The sequence below is a fragment of the Capricornis sumatraensis genome, chromosome 7 (assembly GCF_032405125.1).
Source record: "Capricornis sumatraensis isolate serow.1 chromosome 7, serow.2, whole genome shotgun sequence".
Lineage (NCBI taxonomy): Eukaryota > Metazoa > Chordata > Mammalia > Artiodactyla > Bovidae > Capricornis > Capricornis sumatraensis.
The window spans coordinates 68,795,556-68,819,867 of record NC_091075.1 but is presented as its reverse complement, the minus strand read 5'-3'; the positions used below and the strand labels follow the sequence as shown (position 1 = coordinate 68,819,867).

The window sequence follows — 24,312 nt, the reverse complement described above, 5'->3', positions numbered from 1 at the left end:
CATTAAGTCGTGTCTGACTCTTGGCGACCCCAGGGACTGTAGCCTGCTAGGCTCCTCTGTCCATGGGATTTCCCAGGCAAGACTACCATAATGGGTTGCCATTTCTTTCTCCAAAGTTAATCGTACTCCATTTATAAAGTCTCTTTTGTCATGGAAGGTGATATATTCCTAGATTTATAAGTTATGGAGATTAGGACCTGGATGTCTTTGTGAAAGTTATAATGCAGCACGTCACAAGATGCCATAAGGTCACTTCTTACCCTCTGACTTCACAGTTGGGACCTTTTAAAAAGGAATTTGTCAACAGTTATGGATAATTTACTGCATTATAAATCTGATATTGTTTTTTTTATATTGAAGTATAGTCAATTTGGAATATTAGTTTCAGGTATACAACACGGTGATTCAGTATTTTTTATAGATTATGCTCCATTATTGCAAAATAATGACTATATTTCCCTGTGCTGTATGGTGTATCCTTGTTGTTTATTTATTTTATACATAGTAGTTTGTATCTCTTAATCCCATACCCCTATCTTGCCCCTGCCCCATCTACTCTCTCCCCTTTGGTATCTACTAGTCAGCTTTCTATATCTGTGAGTCTACTTCTGTTTTATTATATACAGTCATTTGTTTTATTTTTCAGATCCCACATAAAAGTGATAACCTACAGTATTTGTCTTTCTTTGTCTGACTTATTTCTAAGCATAATACTCTCTAATATGTCTGTGTTACAAATGGCAGAATTTCATTTTTTCTGAATTATACTCCATTGCATATATATATATATATATATATATACATACATACATACATACACACACACACACACACACACACACCATTTTTGATGGACTGACATCTTGTGAGGTTAGGTTACGTTGCTTCCATATCTTGGCAAATGTAAATAGTGCTTCTATGAACACTGGGGTACACATATCTTTTCAAATTAGTGTTTTCAGGTTTTAAAAAAGTATTCCCAGAAGTGGAATTGCTAGATCATGTAGTAGTCCTACATTTAGTTTTTGAGGACCCTGCATGTGGTCCCCACAGTGGTCGCACTGATTTACATTCCCACCAGCAGCGTTCAAGGGTTTCCTTTTCTCCACACCCTCACCACCATTTGGTATTTGTTTTCTTTTTGATGATACCCTTTCAGACAGATGTGAGGTTATATCTCACTGTGGTTTTTATTTGCATTTCTCTAATAATGAGAGATGTTGAGCATATTTTTATATGCCCATTAGCCGTTGGTATATTTTCTTTGGAAAAATGTGTATTCAGGTTCTCTGCTCTTTTCTTAAATCAATTTTGTTTTGTTTTGTTTTCAGCTGTTTATACAGTTTGGATATTAACCATTATTGATCATATTAGTTGCAAATGTTTTCTCCCATTCAATCAGTTGTCTTCTCCTTTTGTTCCTGGTTTCCTTTGCTGTGCAAAAGTTTTTAAGTTTAATTAGGTACCATTTGTTTACTTTCATTTTTATTTCTTTTGCCTTAGGAAACAAATCCAAAATATATACAATTTATGTCAAAGATTGTTCTTTCTTTTCTTCTAGGAGTTTCATGGTTTCAAGTCTTACATTTAGGTCTTTAATCTACTTTGAGTTTGTTTTTATATGTGATGTAAGGAAAAGTTCTAATCACATTCTTTTACATGTAGCTGTCCAGTTTTCCCAGCACAAGTTGCCAAACCAGGATTTGAACCTAAGACCTATGGCCTGAGTATGTTTTATATAAATGCTCTTGACACTTACTTCTACTTTAAACCACTCACACTCATGCTCACAGCAAGAATAATTCAAGTAGCACTCCATAAAATAAATTGGAAATTCCAAAATTCCCTTTTCTTCTCTTTTATCTCTAGCTTTCTTTAGAGAAATTAAAAAGCTATATGAAAGTTAAAAAAACAGTTCAACAAACACCTGCTCTCTTCCCTTAGATTCAACAATTGTTAACTTTTACCACATTTGTTCATTCTCTTTCTCTCTATGCCTCTGTGTGTGTGTGTGTGCATGTGTGTGTGTGTAATCATACAATATAGATAGTATTTCTGTGAACAATTTGAAAGTAATTGCAGTGTTCATGATGGTTTACTCTTAAATGCAGTAGCATGAATCCTTTAAGAATAAATATATTTCACACTATAACAAAATAATACAATCATTATTACATCCAAGAAATTTAACTTTGATTGTTTCATCTATACTAAAAATTGTCAAGTTAATCCAAAACTTTTATAACTGTTGCTTTTGTGAACAGTTCAGAATTGAATCAAGGATCAGATATTGTATTTTATTGCCAGTTTAGTCTTTTTAGTTTAGTTTGAGACTTCACCCCTTTTTTTTTTTTCCTTTCTGGACATTGGCATAGTTGAAGAGTTCAGGTCAGCTTTTTTATAAAATGTCTCACAATCTGGATTGATTTTATTGTTTTGCAAGATTACGTACAGCTTTCACACTCTTAGTAAGAAAACAGCTTGAGGGATATGTACTTCCCATTGCTTCAAACTAAAAGTCACTTAGTATAAATTTATATTATTATTTTTGGTGCTAAGTGAGATCACTTGGTTAAGGTACTGGCCACCTCTCTCTTTATCCAGATCTTATTACTTATCATTTGAATAACTTTTTTCATCTAGACTCAACTTCTCTGAATCCTAGAGTAGACGCTGCTTGGTGGTACACATTTAGCCTGTTGCCAGCCTCTCCCTGACTTACTGGAGGTACTGCAGTTCCTCTAAGAGAGTCTGAGATGCAGCAAGCCTGGGACTTCTAGGAAAGTTTTGCCTTCCTATTAAAGGACTTCCCTGGTGGCTCAGACAGTAAAGCATCTGCCTACTATGTGGGAGACCTGAGTTCGACCCCTGGGTCGAGAAGATCCTCTGGAGAAGGAAATGGCAACCCACTCCAGTACTCTTGCCTGAAAAATCTCATGGACAGAGGAGCGTGGTAGGCTACAGTCCATGGGGTCGCAGAGTCGGACACGACTGAGGCACTGATAAATTAGCACCAACCTCCTTCACTCTTTTCCTACTGGATCAAATGCAAATGTGGTCAAAAAGGAGAAAGAATTACAGAGAACAGCTGTAGGACCTTCACTGAGTTGCTAAAACCAGCGTCCATAGCCATTTACCTTTAGGATTTATTGTGTGAGAAAAACAGCCTCAGTTGCTTAAAAACCTCGTTCCATTTTCTATTTCTTGCAAGAAGAATCCATCCTAACTGACTGAACCCACCATGAGAAGAGCACTAGCCTTGGAATGAAGATCCATCTGTACACTTTGGCCAAATATTAAAGGACAGTGTGGCACAATTATTCAGTACAGTTCCACTACAGTTTTGTCAACCTCAGTCAGACCATGAATTCATTCCATACTCTTTTCAGTTATGTTTGGTGAACTCTCTCCTACTGAATTCAAGCAGCTATTCCATATCTTCTTTATTCTTAAGTTCTCTGGATGATAGCCACTACATACTGGATGTTGCCTATCAGATAATCTACACCAGAAAAGGGATCCTCTTCCCTTCCTTACAATGCTTGCCTACTCATTTCTAGTTTTTTGTTTGAGGTAAAACCCTCAATTGTTTCCAGAATTCTTACCCCCTCTCACCAATGCCAGGGCTTTAATCAGTCAATTATTTATCCTGTCTTTCAGATTTCTACTTGCCCTTTTCTGAAATAGTTCCTTCATTATATCCTATAAACATGTTCCAGGCTTTGCAATACAAGCAAATAGACACACAAACAAACACCTGCAAATAATGATAACAAAACTATTCTCTTGGCCATGCCTCTTGTCCTAGCCACTGCCTTCTCTCTTTCCTACCCTTCTTGGAAGTAGCTTTCCTAACACACAACTCAATCACTGCACTTGGCCTTCTGTACTCTGAGGTCACCACTGACTGTCTCACTGCCACTTCCAAGGCCGCCTTCCAGTTCTTCCCCTATGAATCTCTGTGAAGGGCAGGACTTGCTTGATGACTCATTGCTTCACAAAACTCGCAGTTCTCTTGGTTTACATTCTACTGCTTCCTTATTGTTTTCCTGACTTTCCCATTTCTTTTTTGCTTTTTGCAGTGAACTCACTCTGTTTTGTCTATTCTTCAAATGATGACATTCCCCTCAGTGTCCTCGCAGGCCCACTGCTCATCCTGTACACATCTGTTCTCTAAGTAACGGTAGGTTTGATTTCCTGCTTGCTCTCCCCTGCCCTGCATTTGGCTATTCTTCCTGATTAATGGCCAAATTTACCAATAGTAGCCACAGGCCCGACACTAACACTTGTGTGTGGAACTACAGAAGTAATATTTTGGCAGAAATAACATATTTCAATCTCATTTTTCACCAGCTCCTCTTCATTGTCCCACATTGGCTTCTGAAAGTATCTGGCTTTCCAGATTCTCCAGTAATCTTCAACTTGTCAACTCAAGCAGTGCTTCAGGAGACCCTAGTAGAGACTTCTGTGATGCTCCAGCATTCCCATCTAGAATCTAACTTCCACACTATCTCTTTGAAATGAGTAAGGCCTTATTCCTTTAATAAATCCCTTATTCCCCAACACTCATAACTTTGTTTACACTTTGTTTGACATAATCACCTAGCTGGACTTTTATGTGAGAGACAAACAATCTTTCTCTTGATTAAGGCAGTATATTTTTGAGTTTCTTTGATACATGAATCTAATCTGTATCTTTATTAATAAGAGATGATGATGATGATTTTGGACATATTGATTTGAGGTGCTTACTGACACTGAAGTGAAGATTTGAGATAAACTGGTGACTCATCAAATCTGGGTCTCAGAGAGAGGTGAGGGTAGGTGAAATTTCAAGCCATGAATGGAACCGGTTGTAGAGTGAGAACAATGTTTAGCACTGAAGGGGAGTTCAGTATTCACAGATCTGGCAGAGGATACAGAATCAGTAAGGATATTGAGAAGAAGTGGTCAGTCAGTTAGAAAGATATAATTAAAGGTTAGAGAGTGTGACATCTTTAGAGCAAGAGAATATAATATTTTAAGAGAAAGAGTTTGAATAAATGCTCCTCAGAGGTCTAGTAAGAAGATGGATAGCATTCCACTGACATTAGCAAGATGAAGTTTCACTATCACCTTGATAAGTGGCTTGTGGGTGAGTGGGATATCCAGAGGAAGTGAAAGCAACTCTTTCAGTGGTTTTGGCTATACGATGTGAGGTGCTAGTTGGAGTATGCGGGGAGTCAGAAATATTTTACAGCATTCTGTGTTATGTAAGGTGTAGTCCAGTAGAAAAAGGGAAAGTTGGTGATTTAGAAAAAAGGGAGGGGGGTACTGTAGAATCTAAGTCCTTGGGTAGACAGAGGGGATAGGAGCCAGTGCCTATGTAGAGCCCTTGTCTTTAGATGACTGAAGCCCATACTCTTCATCCCTCGTAACTGTAGGGTGTCAGTCTGTGTGTGGATGTTTTCAAAGACTTGGTAAATTTGCTGCTGGAAAAAATGTGGTCATTGTTTTCTAACTTTGCTTATCAGTGAAATACAGGCAAGAAGAAGTGCTACAAGTGGGTGAATATTGAAGACTTGAGGAGAGAAGAAAAGATGCGAAATAGCAGTCTCAGAGCAATGAAGAGGCATTTCAGAAAAAGCAGTAGGACTGCTGGGCAGCGCTAACGGCCTCTTAGAGTTCGATTAGACATTTATAATTTGGTTATTACTGTTAGGTTTTCCCTCTAAGTCATGTTTCTTCATTCATACAGGCATGGGGTAATCGTGTTTATTCAAGGTTAGAGATTTTTCTAGGCAAATATTATGGAACAAGAATAAGGGAGTTGAGTACATATGTAAATGAATGATCAGAGTGATGAACAATGAATTCTAAGCTTGGTAAGAAGCAAATTGAGTTCATTGTTGGGAGGAGGGTCAATGAATTTGAAGGTCGATGAGATTGATTACTGAAGAGTTTTTATTGGAATGCTGGGAGGAATTAGAGAGATATAAGGTTACTGACTTTGTTAACTAGCAGAGAGAAACTCTAAGAAGTTTGATGTTCTTTGGAAGCACTCTCAGGTAGAGACAAAATCCTATAAAATGGCTGTTGCTATAGATATCAGTATTTCCCAAACTATAGTCACATGTATACTATCTTCACAGGTTTTGCCATATAATTATAATAATAAAAATAATAATAGTGATAATTTATATTCAGTATTTGCTATATGCAGATACTATTCTAAACTTTAAATAATTTAATCCTCACCATAATGTTATGAAAGTAAAGTGAAAGTTGCTTAGTTGTGTCTGACTTGTTGCAACCCCATGGATTATACAGTCCATGGAATTCTCCAGGCCAGAATACTGAAGCGAGTAGCCTTTCCCTTCTCCAGGGGATCTTCCAACCAAGGAATCAAACTGAGGTCTCCTGCACTGCAGGCGGATTCCTTAATAGCTGAGTTACCAGGGTCGATACTATAATTGTGTCCATGTTACAGATAAATATATTTCACAGGTAAAATAACTGAGGCATGAAGAGTTTAAATAACTTATTAAAGTCACTTGATCCCAGAGAGTCTGGTTTGAAATGTTTGTCCTAACCAGGTAGTTTTGCCAAGAAAATGCACTGGTCATAACAAACACCCTCTTCCAACAACACAAGAGAAGACTCTACACATGGACATCACCAGATGGTCAACACTGAAATCTGACTGATTATATTCTTTGCAGCCCAAGATGGAGAAGCCCTATACAGTCAACAAAAACAAGACCAGGAGCTGACTGGCTGAGATCATGAATTCCTTATTACCAAATTCAGACTCAAATTGAAGAAAGTAGGGAAAACCACTAGACCATTCAGGTATGACCTAAATCAAATCCCTTGTGATTATACAGTGGAAGTGAGAAATAGAGTTAAGGGCCTAGATCTGATAGATAGAGTGCCTGATGAACCATGGATGAGGTTCATGACATTGTACAGGAGACAGGGATCAAGACCATCCCCATGGAAAAGAAATGCAAAAAAGCAAAATGGCTCTCTGGGGAGGCCTTACAAATAGCTGTGAAAAGAAGAGAAGCAAAAAGCAAAGGAAGGAAAGATATACGTATCTGAATGCAGAGTTCCAGTAGCAAGAAGAGATAAGAAAGCCTTCTTTAGTGATCAGTGCAAAGAAATAGAGGAAAACAACAGAATGGGAAAGACTAGAGATCTCTTCAAGAAAATTAGAGATACCAAGGGAACATTTCATGCAAAGATGGGCTCGATAAAGGACAGAAATGGTATGGACCTAACAGAAGCAGAAGATATTAAGAAGAGGTGGTAAGAATACACAGAAGAACTGTACAAAAAAGATCTTCACGACCTGGATAATCACGATGGTGTGATCACTCATCTAGAGCCAGACATCCTGGAATGTGAAGTCAAGTGGGCCTTAGAAAGCATCATTATGAACAAAGCTAGTGGAGGTGATGGAATTCCAGTTGAGCTATTTCAAATCCTGAAAGATGATGCTGTGAAAGTGCTGCACTCAATATGCCAGCAAATTTGGAAAACTCAGCAGTGGCCACAGGACTGGAAAAGGTCAGTTTTCATTCCAATCCCAAAGAAAGGCAATGCCAAAGAATGCTCAAACTACTGCACAGTTGCACTCATCTCATATGCTAGTAAAGTAATGCTCAAAATTCTCCAAGCCAGGCTTCAGCAATACATGAACTGGGAACTTCCTGATGTTCAAGCTGGTTTTAGAAAAGGCAGAGGAACCAGAGATCAAATTGCCAACATCCATTGGATCATGGAATAAGCAAGAGAGTTCCAGAAAAACATCTACTTCTGCTTTATTGATTATGCCAAAGCCTTTGACTCTGTGGATCCCAATAAACTGGAAAATTCTGAAAGAGATGGGAATACCAGACCACCTAACCTGCCTCTTGGGAAATCTGTATGCAGGTCAGGAAGCAACAGTTAGAAGTGGACATGGAACAACAGAGTGGTTCCAAATAGGAAAAGGAGTGCGTCAAGGCTGTATATTGTCACCCTGCTTATTTAACTTCTATGCAGAGTACATCATGAGAAACGCTGGACTGGAAGAAACACAAGCTGGAATCAAGATTGCTGGGAGAAATATCAAGAACCTCAGATATGCAGGTGACACCACCCTTATGGCAGAAAGTGAGGAGGAGCTAAATAGCCTCTTGATGAAAGTGAAAGAGGAGAGTGAAAATGTTGGCTTAAAGCTCAGCATTCAGAAAATGAAGATCATGGCATCTGGTCCCATCACTTCATGGGAAATAGATGGGGAAACAGTGGAAATAGTGTCAGACTTTATTTTTCTGGGCTCCAAAATCACTGCAGATGGTGACGGCAGCCATGAAATTGAAAGACATTTACTCCTTGGAAGAAAAGTTATGACCAACCTAGATAGCATATTCAAAAGCAGAGACATTACTTTGCCGACTAAGGTCCGTCTAGTCAAGGCTATGGTTTTCCCAATGGTCATGTATGGATATGAGAGTTGGACTGTGAAGAAGGCTGAGCGTTGAAGAATTGATGTTTTTGAACTGTGGTGTTGGAGAAGACTCTTGAGAGTCCCTTGGACAGCAAGGAGATCCAACCAGTCCATTCTGAAGGAGATCAACCCTGGGATTTCTTTGGAAGGAATGATGCTAAAGCTGAAGCTCCAGTACTTTGGCCACCTCATGCGAAGAGTTGACTCATTGGAAAAAACTCTGATGCTGGGAGGGATTGGGAGCAGGAGGAGAAGGGGACGACCGAGGATGAGATGGCTGGATGGCATCACTGACTCAATGGACGTGAGTCTGAGCGAACTCCGGGAGATGGTGATGGACAGGGAGGCCTGGTGTGCTGTGATTCATGGGGTCACAAAGAGTCGGACACGACTGAGCAACTGAACTGAAATGAAATATTTTTATCACTGTGCTGTGATTTTCTCATTATTTTCTTCTAATAGCCTCATTATATTAATACATTTTAACAAAAATTTACACCATTGTACCGAATAAAAACAACTTATTTTAAATAATAAAAGGTAAGTGTAAGGTGGTCATAATAGAAATAACAATATTTTCCAATTTCAGCTAGTCAATTGTTGTTGTTTGTTGTTCAGCTGCTAAGTCATGTCTAACTCTTTGAGACCCCGTGGACTGCAGCACACTAGGCTTCCCTGTCCTTTGGTATCTCCCGGAGGTTGCTTAGATATACGTCCACTGAGTCAGTGATGGTATCTAACCATCTTATCTTCTGTCACCTTCTCCTTTTGCCTTCAATCTTCACCAGCAGCAGCTAGTCAATGCTATATACCAAAGGCTCAGAGAGAGTGGCTTGCTTTTTACATATTACAAAAGAAGGTTAGCAATTGTTGGACGGAGATGAAAGATTTGTGCAGGTTGGGAAAAATTACAAAAGACTGAAATGGGCCAAATAGATAACCTTTCTGTGTTATCTCAGCCTTGTATTGTTCTTTCAGTTACTTTACAACTTAATAAATTGTAGAAAATGATGATAATGCAAATGGTTCTGATCCACGGAAACACAAATTGATTGTGTCGAGCAAACTGAAATTGCTATTGCCTAGTGAACAGACCCGTTTTGCTTCTACTTGTAATTTCATTTCAGCACTCCGTATTTGTCTATATATGTGGAGTTCTTTGAACATTCCTCTGAACTGGTTGTAGCATCTGACTGGTTCCCTTATTAATCAATAAGTTAAATCTTTCACATACATTCATTTTATATTGGTGGTGGTGGTGTTGTATAGTTGTCCAGTCGTGTCCGACTCTTTGTGACCCCCTGGACTGCAGCACGAAAGGCCTCCCTGTTCCTCATCATCTCCCTAAGTTTGTCCAAGTTCATCTTTATTTCATTGGTGATGCCATCCAGCCATCTCATCCTCTGATGCCCTTTTCTCCTTCTGCCCTCAGTCTTTCCCAGCATCAGGGACTTTTGCAATGAGTCATCTGTTCACATCAGATGACCAAAATACTGGAGCTTCAGCTTTAGCATCTGTCCTTCCAGTGAATATTCAGGGTTGATCTCCCTCACAATTGACTGGTTTGATCTCCTTGCTGTCCAAGGGACTTTCAGGAGTCTTCAGCACACAATTCAAAGGCATCATTCATATTGGTAGAAGAGTCATCATTTTACTTTTTACAAAATCTGTCCTTCAACACATCAAACAGATTTTTTTCCCTTTTGTTATTAGAAAGATGGGTAAGTCTTGCAAATGGAAAATTTCCTCACTGAGTGTTTCAATACTATTTAATATTATTGTCCTTTAATGTTCTAGAATTCACTCTCCAGACTATAGTCACGCAGTGTCCACCACCACTAATAAGCAGCTCACACTTTGACAACATTGAACTGGATATTATCTCTCAGGTTTGTCTGCACTTTAGGTCACCTTTGGAAGTTAAAATTTGCAGCTACAACAACCAATTATACTTAGTTGTGATTTCTAAGAGACATATAGTTGAAAAGATGAAAGACAAGCCAATATCAGTCATAAGGTATGCATGAGGATCTTACAAACTTTTAGATGGGGACTTGATCCAGGCTGGGTGGTGGAGGGGAGTGGTATGTGAGAGAGGCTTCTTGGAGGAGGCTGTAAGTGGGACAAAGAGCAGTGAGGCAGGAACTGATAGATACACTGTAACATAAAGTAAAAGTGCCCTGTGCAAGCATCTAGAACCACAGGAGTGTGTGGTTTTATAGACTGACAGACATACAGAACAGACTCATGGTTGCTAAAGGGGAGGGAGGTGGGGATGGGGGAGGGATGGATTGGGAGTTGGGATTAGCAGATGCAAACTATTATACGTAAAGTGAATAAACAACAAAGTCCTACTGTATAGCACAAAGAACTATATTCAATATCCTGTGATAAACCATAATGGAAAAAAATATGAAAATGAGTGTATATTATATATATATGTAAAACTGAATCAATTTGCTGTATAGCAGAAATTAATAACACATTATAAGTCAACTATACTTCAATAAAATACATTGTTAAAATTCAAATAAATAAATAACTTTTAAAAAAGCAGTAGCAGTTTGAGAATCCAACCATATTCTATTAAGATGGACATTGAAGAGATTTATGAAAGAAAAAAAAAAAAGTGTGCTTTTAGAGAACCTGAGCAGTGCAGCATGATTAGAAAATGAATTTTGATGCAGCAGTTAGAGATGGGACTGGGAGTTAGGTAAAAGGGCTTTTGTAGTCAGTGATTTTAAAATTTTTTCATAACTTGACTCTCTAATAAGAAATGCATTTTACTTTTTAACTCAATAAAACACACAAAACATATTTAAGAAAAGTTTCATGAAGCAACGTTTACCCTTAATACTTAAAATGCGCTTTGTTCTCTTCTGTCCTAGTCTATTTCACTCATTTGTAAAAATGCTTCTCATCATCGACTAAATTAGTATTACTCATCAATGAGTGGCTGCATTTTGACCCACATTAGGTTTTGTTTGTTTATTTATTACTAAACTAAGAAATTTGGACTTTTCACCCTGAAATGTTTAAGCATAGGCGTGACCTGATACTCAAATGCTCAGTATTTGTTTGTTGACTGACTGAATGAATGATTGAACCATCCATCCATCCTTCCATCCATCTATTCATCCACTCAAACAAAGATCCCAGAAAAAGTAGGTAGAATATGGACTTTTCTATGCTCAGATCACACTTCAGCTTGGTTCTGCAAGTGATTCAGAAAAGAAGATGCAAATAAGAATAATGAAAACGAGCAATATAGTACCTAGTATTCTGGCTGCAGGAACAGGAGTACAGCTTGTGCTTGCTGACCCCCAGAGGCCGTTTTTAATGAGCAATGAGACAGTTCATCTAAGTCACGAATTGTTACCATAGCTTCTGTTTCCTTAGAAACAGGGCAACTGGTAAAGCTCTTGGCTCGAAAAACCACGGTAAAATATCCAGTAGCCAGATGGTCTGGCAATTGAAATTGTCATGCCTTTGTGAATATTTATCATGAATTGGCATCACATGGGAAAAGAAATTCTTTCAAGTGTGAATCAGGCAGGGATGGAAAAGTGTGATCAGTGGGGGTTTGTTGGTAATTGGCACTGAGGGGCAAGTAAAAGGCAGAAACCTGGGGACTGAAGCGCCACCCAGTCCAGCAATTCCTAGCTGACTTCTGTCTTCATTGTTCCTGCTGTGTTCTTATCCTTCAAGCCCTACACTTGAAATAAATGCTGTTTCCATCCTCACAGTGTCCAGGAACAAATGAAATTTTGAGCACTTTCAAATCCTTCTTAAAGAAAATGAACTTCTTATATATCTCCTACAAATGAAAAATGCTAAGCACCACTGGCCAGGAGAGAGACTAAGTATTTTATATTCCCTAGCATATATTTCAGAGATTTTTGTGCTTTGTCAATGCCCCTGTCTCTGGCAAAATACTTACTAGACAATTATTTCTGAAGAAGCCATGTTGTAAGATACTAAAGCAGTAATAATAATAACTTGCAGTTATTAAGTGTCAACTATGTGCCAGGCAGTGTTACTAAACACTTAACCTTATGAAAGCCGGTATAAGACACATACTAATATTAATCTCATTTTGCAGATGAAGAAACTGAGGTTTAGAGGGTTGCTTAATCTGGTTAAGCTTACAGCCAGTAATTTCAGTGAAGGAAGAACAGAGTCTGTGCTCTGAGCCACTATACAACTTTGCCACATGTCTTCCCAAATATAACTGGTAAAATGCAGAAGTTTTATAGTAGGACTTGGTAAATTCTGTGTCGTGGACTTTATTCATGGTCAAGTTAAACCTGTGGACACCTTCTCAGAAAAGGTGTAGGTGCAAAAATGCAAAGAAAGAATTACAAAACAATCATTGTTAAATATAATTAGCAAAGTTTAAGAAATATAGTAATATATGTACTTCTTTGGTAATATTTTAAATAAGATCAGGCAGCGGGTCAAATATCTAGCATAATTTTGAACTAGTAATTAGAGCCATTAAGCCTAATTTTCTTTTTTAAAAAATAAAAACATTTTACCAAATTTTCACACTTAATACATTCTTGTTTTAAAATTCAAGCAATGCAAAAATCTTGAAGTTGAAATTTTATCTATAATTTCATCTTTCAGAGAAAGCTATTAACACTCTGCTATATAACCAGCTAGGATTTTCTTTTTTTAACAAAATGCTTTTAAAGTATACTTTGGAAACTGCTTTTTACACTGAATATGTCATGACATTTACCTCAATTTTCAATGATATTTTGAATTACCTGTACTAATGGAAGTTAGACAGAAAATCTGGTGTATTAGTGCTTTTTATCTGGTTAAAAATTACCATATACTGGTAATTCTATATTTGATAATTCAAAATTAAGGTCTGTTACTTACATATATTATGGAAAGACATATTAAATTTCTAATAAAGGTTGGTGAAAATGAAATTCAAATCTTTCCCACCAAGTTCAAGGACCCCTAGAGTCCTATCCATGGGCTCTTCCAGGGTCCATGAACACTAGATTAAGAGCGTTAGTTCTCCAATGGGGCCATTTTGTCCCCTCATCCCAGTGTCTGAGACCTTTGGTGATGTCTGGAGACATATTTGATTGTCATTTCAGGAATAGTAGACTACTGATTTCCATCGAGTAGAGGCCAAGGATGCTGCTAAGTATTCTATGATGTGCAGGAAAGCCCCATAGAACATAGACATAATTATGAAATAAATCATGATAACCAAATATAAGAAAAGGATCATTTATTTAGCATTTAATCCCTTGGATGCACATACTACTGTAAAGGTTACGTTAGCTAACATTCCTTTTGTTCAAAGTTTGAACACAGCAACTTGAGAAGAAAACTACTCTCTGAATTTGCTTCCATGTGTCATATTTTGGTGATTATTTTCTTTTACAAGCTCTGGAAACACATCAAATAAAAGTAGCAAGACATTCATATTTCACAACCACCTTTTTCCCCTACTGCTGACACAGAACAGAACTTTCTGTTTCTCCCTTTCATGCATATGGTAATCAGTTTGCTTTCCTTTGAACTAGATAATTGTAAGAATCACAGACTACCCAAAGCCTGTCCATGTATATTTATGTTCACTAACACAGTTACATAGGGATCAGCAGAAATACTACTGGTTCTGTTGGTTTAAATTAAATTCCTTAATCAATCCCCTGAGAAGTGTTATTGGGGAGGTAACTGCCGAATGCGTATGAATCTTTTATGTGCTTCATTCTGTAAAGGTTTCTGGGAGGTCTGCAAATGTGAATTTTGCACAACAAAAATGAGTTGCTTACATTAGACAAGGCATCCAGTGGTTTCCTAATCTCAGAAACTTAATGACACAGAGTCGACACAAGCCAAGAACAGATACTGTAAAGTTTTCTTGACTTAACCTCCCTCCACCTCCCTTAATAGTAGCAGAAGCTAGCATCTTCTGATGGCTTTTTTATGCCAAGATTTTATTATTATTTAGTTCTCAGAATAACCGTGTGAAGTCAGAACTATCACCACTTTATCAACTCAGAGACGTTGCTCAGAGACGTTGAGTAATTTGCCCAAGGTCACTTAGTTTGTAAGTAGCTGAAGGAGGATTCGAACCCAGATCTTTTTGGTTTGAAAGTACATGGTCTAAGCCACTACTAAAGACCACCTCTCCTAATCTCACCCTATGTCTCTTCCCTGCCCCAGCAATGCTGTGACTATTTAGGTACTGCATTTGCAGCTGGACTAAGGGTGCAGGGGCTCAACCACTCTGGAGTGATTGTTTCTCTTACAAAGGGCAACTGTAGATGTGAAGAGGAAATAAACGCCAATAGTACCCTTCGTGGTTTCTTCTGTTCATGCTTCACTGAATTGTAGCCTAGTCCTTCCTCACTTCTTTGGGCAGGTAGCTGGATGTCAACCACTCATTGCTTTTTAAAGGAAGTTGTTAAAATAGATCCAGAGATCAAAGTTGCATATTTTAACTCTTGGACTTTTCAAAGACTTTATCTCAAGTAAGACATCAAAACAATTTGAGAACTTATTTGAAAACAATAATCTAGTTTCGGACCTTCTTCCTCAGACTGAGAAACCAGTCTTCTTCGGCTGAATGAGGGTAGCCATTTGGTCAGTCCAAAAGGAAGGATCGCCGAACTCTGCATAGTGGGTACAGTTGGCCAGCAACACTGGCAATGAGACTCCGTGGCCTTGTGAGTGGACATGGACAAAACCCAGGCTTTCAGCGCCTCTTCTCATCTCCCACTGGTGAGAATTCCACAGAGAGAACAGCCAGTGCACTGTCTTAAATTTCTTGTTAGAGCAATGCCTGTCTATGTCCCTAAGATGTGTTCACCCCTCCATTTGGCTAACTGGAGTGGGTGAATAAACTGTGGAAAATTCTGAAAGAGATGGGAATACCGGACCACCTGACCTGCCTTTTGAGAGACCTGTATGCAGGTCAGGAAGCAACAGTTAGAACTGGACATGGAACAACACACTTGCTCCAAATAGGAAAAGGAGTACGTCAAGGCTGTATATTGTCACCCTGCTTATTTAACTTCTATGCAGAGTACATCATGAGAAACACCGGACTGGAAAAAACACAAGCTGAAATCAAGATTGCCGGGAGAAATATCAATAACCTCAGATATGCAGATGACACCACCCTTATGGCAGAAAGTGAAGAGGAACTAAAAAGCCTCTTGATGAAAGTGAAAGAGGAGAGTGAAAAAGTTGGCTTAAAGCTCAACATTCAGAAAACAAAGATCATGGCATCTGGTCCCATCACTTCATGGGAAATAGATGGGGGAACAGTGGAAACAGTGTCAGACTTTATTTTGGGGGGCTCCAAAATCACTGCAGATGGTGACTGCAGCCATGAAATTAAAAGACGCTTACTCCTTGGAAGAAAAGTTATGACCAACCTAGATAGCATATTCAAAAGCAGAGACATTAGTTTGCCAACAAAGGTCTGTCTAGTCAAGGCTATGGTTTTTCCAGTGGTCATGTATGGATGTGAGAGTTGGACTGTGAAGAAGGCTGAGTGCTGAAGAATTGATGCTTTTGAACTGTGGTGTTGGAGAAGACTCTTGGGAGTCCCTTGGACTGCAAGGAGATCCAACCAGTCCATTCTGAAGGAGATCAACCTTGGGATTTCTTTGGAAGGAATGATGCTAAAGCTGAAGCTCCAGTACTTGGGCCACCTCATGCGAAGAGTTGACTCACTGGAAAAGACTCTGATGCTGGGAGGGATTGGGGGCAGGAGAAGAAGGGGACGACCAAGGATGAGATGGCTGGATGGCATCACTGACTCGATGAACATGAATCTGAGTGAACTCCGGGAGATGGTGATGTACAGGGAGGCCTGGCGTGCTGCGATTCATGGGGTCGCAAAGAGTCGGACACGACTGAGCAACTGAACTGAACTGATTGCTTATAATTGCCATTAAATCCTTATGAGATGATGTTGCTTTTACTCTTCATTTTATAGATGGAGAAACTGAGGCTTTGTAAAGTCATGTAAATTTAGCCGAAGTCAGAAAACTGGCCGGAGGCCGAATCTGGATTTGAGTCAGGTATTCTTGGTTGAGCAAGAAGGAGAAAAATAATGAATAAGAAGGTCACGTAGTAAAGGGGGATGGTGGGAGCATCCATCCATTTTTCCTGAAGAAAAAAATATGTTTTTGTATGTGTTTACATACTTGTATGCATACAAATGTGTATATGTACATGAAAGTTCACATGCGTATGTGCCTGTGTAGAGAGACTCTATCTTCAATATGTATGTATGTATACACACACGCATATATATATGTGTGTGTGTGTATATACAAATATATATACATGGAGCTTCAGGGCTTTTCTGGTGGTTCAGACAGTAAAGAATCTGCCTGCAGTGAAGGAGACCTGAGTTCAATCCCTGGGTTGGGAAGATCCCCTGGAGAAGGGAATGGCTACCTACTCCAGTTTGGGCTTCCCTGATAGCTCAGCTGGTAAAGAATCCATCTGCCAGGCAGGTGACCCTGGTTCAATTCCTGGGTCATGAAGATCCCTTGGAGAAGGGATAAGCTACAATAGTTTTGGGGTTCCCTGGTGGCTCAGATGGTAAAGCATCTGCCTGTAGTGCAGGAGACCTGGGTTCAATCCCTGGGTTGGGAAGATCTCCTGGAGAAGGGCATGGTAACCCGCTCCAGTATGCTTGACTGGAGAATTCTCATGGACAGAGGAGCCTGGCGGGCTGCAGTCCATGGGGCTGCAAAGAGTCTCAGTGACTAAGCACAGCATATACATGGAAAGAGGGAGAGAGGAGAGCTATCTTCAATGTTTGTGAATCTATGGTCTGCTTTCAAAGAGATTTAATCTTCTGTGGAAGGTAACATCAATCTCAATATAATAATAACGGCAGATATCCTGAGTCTAGAGGGATGAAATGACTGCAATCTCTTATATAATGATCTTTTTAATTGTCTGACTCTCTCTCCAAACTGAAAGTTTCCATCAGGCAATGAGTATAACTTGTCTATTCTTTTATCCCAGAGCTTAGTACAGCCGCTGACCAGCCCAGGGTCACCCAAGCAGCCAATGGGATTCAAACTCAGGCAATCTCGCACTAGAGCCAAACTCTTTCCCATGACTTTGTCATGTCTCTTACAGAACAATCCTCTCCTGAACGCACTGAATAGTGATTTTAGGGCACGGCTACTTCTTTGGTGTGGGTGTAAATCAGATTCCCCTTATATTCTTCACATAAGTTTGGTAGGGAATAAATTACCCAGAGAAATGCTGCCTGATTCTGAGCGTAAGAACAAAGCCAAGTATCCATAGCTTCTTGCATCATCTTGCCAGTTCCTTATTTAGCATGTGCATCGAAACATGAATAAATAGAGCAGATTAGGATGCCCTAGATGACTAGGAGCTGCCTGGGAGGATTTTATTTGGGAGAATCTCTGCATAACATGATAGATGGAAATGTTCAAGAATACTGCACATAAATAATAGATGTGTGTACAAAAAAAGGGAGATTCTTAAGGGTTTTTAAAGACAATACACCATCAGATTTTTTGTTTTTATATTTTTGCTGTTTTCTAGGATGCTGTAGGTAGGTCATATGAATTATGGATACTAGACTTGTGGATAATTAACTATTGAATAAGTTAGAGTTCACCACAGTGGTGAGTCATATCATCTAGTTTGAGGATAATCGATTGTGGGCCTCTTGTCCTGGTTTTTGGCTTTGTTTACTGTCTATAAGCAGTCCATAAAATTAGACTGAAGCAAAGGCAGAAGGTAGAAATAAAATGTGTGCAGAGATATTCAATATAGCACTATTTATAAAAGTGAAACCTGGACAAGCTAAATTATCCAATAATAAATTAGTTGTTATTAATAAATAAGTTTTTGGCATCTCTGGATAAAGGAATACTATTATAATAAAATAGTGTTTATAATGAAAACCTAATATGATTAAATGCTTAAAATATGATAGACCATGGACTATCTTGACATCTGCAGTGAATCATTTTAAATACCTTTCCTCTTCTATAGGACAAAATTATTTTCAGTAATAATCATAAAGTGTAGCAAACAGTAACAATGGCCAGAAATATGAACAGTAAAATTCTTCTAATATTGACATTTATATGGTTACACCCCAATGTGGAAAGCAGAGTAAAGTATAATTTAAAATGAATATTATGGGTACAAAGAAGAAAAAGCAATAAATTAATAATTTTAAAGTTCTATTTTTTGGAAGGAAGTGGGCAAAAGATATGGAGAAATACTTCCAGAAGGTTGAATTCCTTGTTTCAGAGGATAGAATGGCAGACTGGAAGTAACTTAAGTTTTATTACTTTATTTTTACAGCCACTATGCTACGACTATGCTACCACTTTTAACTTTAAATCTATTGACTGAATCCAGAAGTGTACAAGGCATAAGACTTGAATACATTAACTGCCCTCCAAGTGAGCTTGAATGATTATGAACACTATAAAACTTATTTTTGAGAGGAGAGGAACATAGTAGCTAATTCTCTGTCACACCACATAGGGAATCCTTTGAATTAACTCCCATGTAGATCACAAAGTTAATTAAAGTGTAAGAACTAAAATGTTCTAATCTGAAGCTTAAGTATATATTATATAAGGAAAATCCATCCTTGCCTTCACTAATTCTTTAGAAATTAGGCCAACAAAACATATTTTGGGAGAAGTATTTTATTCTTGATATTTAGAATTGCTGAATCATTGTGATAATATAAAGCAGGCTAAGCTTTAGGGAAAACCACTAGACCATTCAGGTATGACCTAAATCAAATCCCTTATGATTATACAGTGGAAGTGACAAGTAGATTCAAGGGATTAGATCTGATAGACAGAGGACCTGAAGAACTATGGATGGAGGTTCATAACATTGTACAGGAGGTGGTGATCAAAATCATCCCCAGAAAGAAGAAATGCCAAAAGGCAAAATGGTTGTCTGAGGAGGCCTTACAAATAGCTGAGAAAAGAGAAGTGAAAGGTAAAAGAGAAAAGGAAAGATATATCCATCTGAATGCAGAGTTCCAAAGAATAGCAAGGAGAGATAAGAAACATTTCCTAAGAGATCAGTGCAAATAAATAGAGGAAAACAATAGAATGAGAAAGACCAGAGATCTCTTCAAGAAAATTAGAGATACCAAGGAAACATTTCATACAAAGATGGGCACAATAAAGGACAGAAACAAACTACTGCAAAATTGCACTCATCTCACACGCTAGCAAAGTAATGCTCAAAATTCTCCAAGGCAGGCTTCAATAGTATGTGAACTGTGAACTTCCAGATGTTCAAGCTGGACTTAGAAAAGGCAGAGGAACCAGAGATCAAAGTGCCAACATCCGTTGGATTATAGAAAAAGCAAGAAAGTTCCAGAAAAACTTCTGTTTTATTGCCTATGCCAAAGCCTTTGACTGTGTGATTCACAACAAACTGTGGAAAATTCTTCAAGAGATGGGAATACCAGACCATCTTACCTGCCCCCTGAGAAGTATGCATGCAGGTACAGAAGTAACAGTTAGACTGGACATGGAAAAATGGACTGGTTCAAAATTGGGAAAGGAGAATGTCAAGGCTGTATATTGTTACCCTGCTGATTTAACTTATATGCAGAGTACATCATGTGAAATGCCAGACTGGATAAAGTGCAAGCTGGAATCAAGATTCCAGGGAGAAATATCAATAATCTCAGATACCCAGATGACAGTGCCCTTAAGGCAGAAAGTGAAGAGGAGCTCAAGAGCCTCTTGATGAAAGTGAGAGAGGATAGTGAAAAAGCTGGATTAAAACTCACCATTCAAAAAACAAAGATCATGGCATCTGGTCCCATCACTTCATGGCAAATAGATGGGGAAACAATGGAAACAGTGACAGACTTTATTTTCTTGGGTTCGAAAATCATTGCAGATGGTGACTGCAACCATGAAATTAAAAGATGCTCGCTCCTTGGGAGAAAATCTATGACAAAGCTAGACAGCATATTAAAAAGCAGAGACATTACTTTGCAGACAAAGGTCTGCCTAGTCTAAGCTATGGTTTTTCCAGTAGTCATTTATGGGTGTGAAAGTTGGACCATAAAAAAAGCTAATCACTGAAGAACTGATGCTTTTGAACTCTGAGGTTTGAAGACTCTTCCGAGTCCCATGGCCTGCAAAGAGATCAAACCAGTCAATCCTAAAGGAGATCTATTCTGAATATTCATTGGAAGGACTGATGCTGAAGCTGAAACTCCAATACTCTGGCCACCTTTTGCGAAGAACTGACTCATTTGAAAAGACCCTGATCCTGGGAAAGATTGAAGGCGGGAGGAGAAAAGGATGCCAGAGGATGAGATGGTTGGATGGCATGACCGACTCAAAGGACATGGGTTTGAGTAGGTTCTGGGTGTTGGTGATGGACAGGGAAGCCTGCTGGGCTGCAGTCCATGTGGTAGAAAAGGGTCAGACATGCCTGAGCAAGTGAACTGACTGAAACTTTAGTAGGTTTTATTTATTAATTATTAATTTTAATCTCTCTGTTATGCCCTCCCCACTCCCTTGTTGGCAGTGCACACACCCTAATATTATCAACAAGCCCACCCTTGAATCATCGCTAGAAAGTGAAAGTGAAGTCGCTCAGTCAGACTCTTTGCAACCCATGGACTGTAGCCCACCAAGCTCCTCTGTCCATGGGATTCTCCAGGCAAGAATACTGGAGTGGGTTGCCATTTCCTTCTCCAGGGGATCTTCCCGGCCCAGGGATCGAACCCAGGTCTCCCACATTGCAGCCAGACGCTTTAACCTTTGCACCACCAGGGAAGCCCTTTTATTTATTAATTATTAATTTTAATCTCTCTGTTATGCCCTCCCCACTCCCTTGTTACCTGCACCTGGAGTGAACCACTTTTATACTTCCCCTCCTGAAATGCCACTGATGATAAATCTCAGGGGGGAAAGGGATATAAAATTGTATATAATATATACTGGTAAGGGGCCTTGGAGTCTCCCTTCTGCATAAGGAAGTCTCAGATGGTCCATGAGTTGTCTGGAGCTTGTGCCATTTATGATATCTGACACTAAACATGTAACCTGGACAAGGATGGAATAAACCAAAGAGAGTGATAGTCCATACTGGATAAGAGCCAATGGACCATTAGAACTTGTTTCTAGAGAAATACGAATGCCATTTCTCAGATAAGATATGTTACTTACATCTGAGTATTTATAAAGCTATTGGTTTGGCTTTTTAAGGAGTCAGTCTTAGAGGCACTGCCACCCAAGTGACCATCTATTATGTGTTTCTTTTTGTTTTTGCAATAAACCCTCCATTATCTCTGTGGGTCTAACTTAAAGAACAGTTCCATTAAAACAGTGAACAAACAAAATAGAGATGAGATATGATATAAACGCTAAAAGAAAATATGTAAAAAAAAAATTAGCAATGGTTAGGCTCTCTAGGGTGTGAGAGAATGAAGTGAAGTGAAGTGAAGTTGCTCAGTCGTGTCCGACTCTTTGCAACCCCATGAACTGTAGCCTACCAGGCTCTTCAGTCCATGGAATTTTCCAGGCAAGAATACTGGAGTGGGTTGCCATTTCCTTCTCCAGGGGATCTTCCCAACCCAGGGATCGAACCCGGGTCTTCTGCATTGTAGGCAGACGCTTTACCATCTGAGCCACCAGGGAAGTCCCGAGAGAGAATAGGTGCTTTATTATTTTTTTTTCCTTAGCTTTTTTCTATATTTCTTATATTATCTATCATGAGAATGTATTGCTGGTTTTTCAGGAAAAAGTTTTTATAAAAGAGAACTATATTTTCTATTTTCAACTTAACTGACTTTAAAAGGAGAGAAAGAACAACCTTTATATCTATAATACCGTGCACAGATGTAAGTTCACCTTCCCCCAGAAAAACTAATGAGCGCGTTATAACAGGCTACAACTGCTGAGATTAAACACAGTTTATCCTGGGCTACTTATCTGAATTTTTATCCCTGGGCTGTAGGGCAAACAGAACATTTGAAGTTCTTCTAGGGTAGGAAGAGACCAATGTAATGGTCAGATAGTTACCTTGGACTAGAAAGGTGAAGCAGGTTAGTGCTTTTAACAATCTCTTGCCTATACGGAAAGGTTATTTTTGAAGACAAGAGTACCGAATGTGCCACGTTCCCACAGTTGTCATGGAAACCTTTTTAGCTAGCTGAATAGGTTATCAGGATTTTATGTTCCCCACTTTGACAAATACAGAAAGACATGATCCCAGCTTTGCATTACTAATCAGAAAACTTCTGTTTTCAAGTCTTCTAGCCCTTGATTAGTCACATATTCTTAATGTTTTCTTTCTTTTCTACAACATAAAGCAACAGGCAAGCTCTCTTTCAAAAATCATTCCCACTTGAGAAGCAGAGTCAAATCATGACTGGGCTGACCTTGTTGTGCTTGGGAGTAATACTGCTCACGGCTCTCAAAGGCTCCTGCAGGTTAATTTAGACTCCTGCTGAAACTCTTCTGATTTGTACTGACTTTCAGTGGTTTCCTGGAGTAAACTTACTTGCTAATAGGCAGGAATTATTCCTTATTTTAGGAGCAACCGTCTGCCCACACTAGCTTATAAAGCACAGGTAAGCTTTAGGAAGTAGGCACCCTAAGGCTAAAACCAAAACAGCCACGTCACATGGGTAAATTCAGATTCAGCAAACCTGACTTCTTATTTGTCTGTAATAGCTCATCACATTGCTTTGGAAGATAGAAGTGGTCTAAGAATCCAGAGACACATTGGAAAACCAACAACTGCACTGCAGGAAAGGACTGACCACTTGGAGTGAACTAGTTAAAGCTGGAATTTGTTGGGTTTCTGTAAGTGTCCCCAGACACAGAAGCCTTATGTATATATGGGGGAAGGAGCTGAAAGGGTACCTAACAATATCTGGCTTGTTAAGCAGTGTATAAAGTAACGATGAAAGAATCCACCTGCCAATGCAGGAGACACAGGTGACATGAATTTTATCCCTGGATCGGGAATTTGAGCCCTGGAGGAGGAAATGGCAACCCACTCCAGTATTCCTTCCTGGAAAGTGCCATGGATAGAGGAGACTGGAGGGCTACCATCCCTGGGGTCACAAACAGTCAGACATGACTGAGCACACACATGATAATCAAGAAAGTGAGATTTCCAGCTGCATGAACTTGGGGAGTTCATCTAATCTCTTGCTTTCATTAGTATAATGGAAAATCGATAACAGCTATTCCATAGGGCTGTAGTGAAGATTAATAAGTTAATACATATATACTCCTTATCAGCCCTGACCACCAGTCCATCCTAAAGGAAGTCAGTCCTAGGTGTTCATTGGAAGGACTGATGTTGAAGCTGAAACTCCAATATTTTGGCCACCTGATGCGAAGAGCTGACTCATTTGAAAAGACTCTGATGTTGGGAAAGATTGAAAGCAGGAGAAGAAGGGGATGACAGTTGATGAGATGGTTAGATGGCATCACTGACTCAATGGACCCGAGTTTGGGTAAACTCTGGGAGCTGGTGGTGGACAGGGAGGCCTGGCGTGCTGCAATTCATGGGGTCGCAAAGAGTCGGACACGACTGAGTGACTGAACTGAAATGTTTGGCAGGATAAAGGTATAGGGGATAGGGGAAGACAGGAGTAATGGGAAACAAAGAAGAATAAAAGATAGTGTTGAAAACAAAGAGAGGGAAAGGACCATAGAGGAATGAGGTGCATCTTGCCATAAGGCAGTATCACTACCAGGTACCTCAGCTATTGGATGTTGCGCAAATTTCTGCCCCAGCTCTAGACCCAACTGCATCCCATCTCTTACTGGATG

The 24,312-nt window shown here is 39.2% G+C and overlaps 1 protein-coding gene and 2 non-coding genes across 5 annotated transcripts in view; 1 reads left to right on the top strand and 2 right to left on the bottom strand.

Annotated features, from left to right (window-relative positions):
* GABRB1 (gamma-aminobutyric acid type A receptor subunit beta1) overlaps nt 1–24,312 on the bottom strand; it is a 428,799-nt gene that overhangs the window by 140,569 nt on the left and 263,918 nt on the right. The window lies entirely within an intron of this gene.
* On the top strand, nt 17,054–17,125 carry TRNAY-GUA (transfer RNA tyrosine (anticodon GUA)). The gene has a single exon. It is a non-coding gene; the product is annotated as a tRNA-Tyr (tRNA).
* Nucleotides 22,090–22,161, bottom strand: TRNAC-ACA (transfer RNA cysteine (anticodon ACA)). The gene has a single exon. It is a non-coding gene; the product is annotated as a tRNA-Cys (tRNA).